Source organism: Colobus angolensis, unplaced genomic scaffold, assembly GCF_000951035.1.
Source record: "Colobus angolensis palliatus isolate OR3802 unplaced genomic scaffold, Cang.pa_1.0 Scaffold22, whole genome shotgun sequence".
Classification (NCBI taxonomy): Eukaryota; Metazoa; Chordata; class Mammalia; order Primates; family Cercopithecidae; genus Colobus; species Colobus angolensis.
The window spans coordinates 3,859,756-3,862,812 of NW_012115377.1; positions in this window are offsets into that span (position 1 = coordinate 3,859,756).

A 3,057-nucleotide genomic window follows, 5' to 3' on the forward strand; every position below is an offset into this window, starting at 1 on the left:
TTGACCACCCGCAGAAATTGGGCGGAGGAAGGGAGGGGAGCGCCTGGTAAACAGGCATCTGAGAAGTCCTGCCCCTCCCCCTTAGCCTCCACCCTCCTGCCCCAGGCCTTGCCTCAGTTTCTCGGTCCGCAGTCCCTCTTCTCATTCTATTTAGACCGCATTCGCCAGAATCCTTGCATTAACCGCGAGCCCTCCCAGTGGGGCTGGGCTGGGGGCTCCGGAGCGGCGATATGGTTTGCAGGTTGGTTCCCGGAGGGCTTGTCCTGAAGCTGCATAGTAAAACCACGATTTTCCTCCCATGACTGGGTGCAGATGCTGGTGGGCTCCCCGGTACACCTCTACTGGGCATTGAGCTCGTCACAGGTGGGTCACCCCCAGCCTGGCCTAAGGAGGAAAGTGGAGGAGTAAGACAGCTGGGTTACATATTGGGAGGGGATAGTGAGTCGCCAGGGCTGCCTAGCTCTCCCAAAATAACACCACTCCTCTCCAATATTATAATATATCTATATCTATATCTATATCTATATCTATATCTATATCCTTTTTCTGTTTTTTTTTCTTTGAGATGGAGTTTCACTCTTGGTGCCCAGGCTGGAGTGCAATGGCGCGATCTCGGCTCTCTGCAACCTCTGCCTCCCAGGTTCAAGCGATTCTCCTGCCTCAGCCTCCCGAGTAGCTGGGATTACAGGCATGTGCCACCACGCCCGGCTAATTTTTTTGTATTTTTAGTAGAGACAAGGTTTCTCTATGTTGGTCAGGCTGATCTCAAACTCCTGACCTCAGGCCATCTGCCCATCTCTGCCTCCCAAAGTGCTGGGATTACAGGCGTGAGCCACTGCGCCCGGCATATATATATATATATATTTATTTATTTATTTATTTTGAGACAGGTCTTGCTCTGTCCCCTAGGCTGTGGTGCAGTGACATGCTTAGAGCTCACTGCAGCCTCAATGTCCTGGACTCAAGCAATCCCCTCGCCTCAGCCTCCCAAATAGCTGGGACTGCAGGTGCACGCCATCACGCCTGGCTAATTTTCAAGATTTTTTGTAGAGATGGGGTCTTGCTATGTTGTCCAGGCTGGTCTCCCACTCCTGAGCTCAAGGGATCCTCCCACCTCGGCCTCCCAAAGTGCTGGGATTCCAGGCGTGAGACTGGAATTATATTTTATTCCAGTGTTCAGTATTCTAATCTATGACACACCATATGCCCTTCCTCTGCATTTCCTGTAACGTTAGGTATATGACCTTGCCCTGGTGCTCCTCTCTGTGTCTGAATTTCACATTTGCAAGTTGGGGTGGTGAAGAAGGCCCACCCTCCAGGGTCTGATGATGCAAGACCCAGTTAAGAACATAGTGCTAGTCTCCCCTCCCGCAGAGTCAACAATAAATTGTATCTTTCACGAGTCTAACTATTATCAGAGGCTGGACTGGACTTCCTGTGCTGCCTCTCCTGTGAAGGTCAGGCCTCCTGGGGCTGCTTCCTTGGACAACCTCCAGTCCCACCCTCCCAGGAAGTCTCCTCCTCACCTTCCGTCCTTGACTTCCCCACTCAAGGACTTTGGTGTATTGCTGGTGGGGGGTGGGGTAAGCCATCTTGGCCATGTGGTTGAGACCTCACATTTGCCATAGCCACTAATTTTTTTTTTTTTTTGAGACAGAGTCTTGTTCTATCACCACGCTGGAGTGCAGTGGTGCCATCTCGGCTCACTGCAACCTCAGCCTCCTGGGTTCAAGCCATTCTCCTGGCTCAGCTGCCCCAGTAGCTGGGATTATAGGCACGCACCACCATGCCCAGCTAATTTTTGTATTTTTAGTAGAGACGGGGTTTCACCATGTTGGCCAGGCTGGTCTCGAACTCCTGACCTCGTGATCTGCCCGCCTTGGACTCCCAAAGTGCTGCAATTACAGGTGTGAGCCACTGCACCTGGCAAATTTTTTTTGTTTGTTTGTTTGCTTTTTGAGACAGGGTCTTGCCCTGTCATCCAGGCTGGAGTGCAGTGGCATGGTCATGGCTCACTGCAGCCTCAAACTCCTGGGCTCAAGAGATCCTCCCTCCTCAGCTGCCCCAGTAGCTGGGATTACAGGCACGCACCACCACGCCCGGCTAATTTTTGTATTTTTAGTAGAGATGGGGTTTCACCATGTTGGCCAGGCTGGTCTTGAACTCCTGACCTCAAGTGATCCGCCCACCTCGACCTCCCAAAGTGCTGCGATTACAGGTGTGAGCCACTGCACCTGGCAAATTTTTTTTGTTTGTTTGTTTGCTTTTTGAGACAGGGTCTTGCCCTGTCATCCAGGCTGGAGTGCAGTGGCATGGTCATGGCTCACTGCAGCCTCAAACTCCTGGGCTCAAGTGGTTCTCCCACCTCAGCCTCTCAAGTAGCTGGGACTACAGACATGCACCACCATGCTTGGCTAATTTTTGTATTTTTTTGTAGAGATGGTGTCTTGCTGTGTTGCCCAGGCTGGTCTCCAACGCCTGAGCTCAAGTGATCCTCCCACCTCAGCCTCCCAAAGTGCTGGGGTTACACGTGTAAGCCATTGTGCCCTGCCCAATGACCACTAAATTTGACTAGTGGTTCTCAACAGTGTGTGTGTGTGCATGTGTAGGGGCGGGGGGCACGGGGGGTGGTGATGTTGCCCTCCCAGGGGACACTTGGCACTATCTGAAGATGTTTTTGGTTGTCATACCCAGATGGAGGCGGGTGTGTGTGTGTGAGACTGTGTGCACTACTGGCATCTAGTGGGTGGAGGCCAGAGGTGCTGCTGAAAGCCCTTCAGTGCACAGGACGGCCCCACCCCAGAGAATGATGCGGGGCCAATGTCAACAGGGTTGAGGCTGAGAAATCCTGTGTTAATGATTTCGGGGGAAATTTGTGTTAGCCCCTTTGCTCACACTAGATGCCAGAATAAATTTCAGGGGGGCTAGACCTTATATGGGTTTGATGGGGTGATCCCTTAGCTTCTGTGACTTATATAGTCTCTCTCCCCCAACTCAGTTAGTATGTGTGTGTGTATGTTTTTATTTCTTTAGCAAGGCCATTTTTTTTTTTTTTGA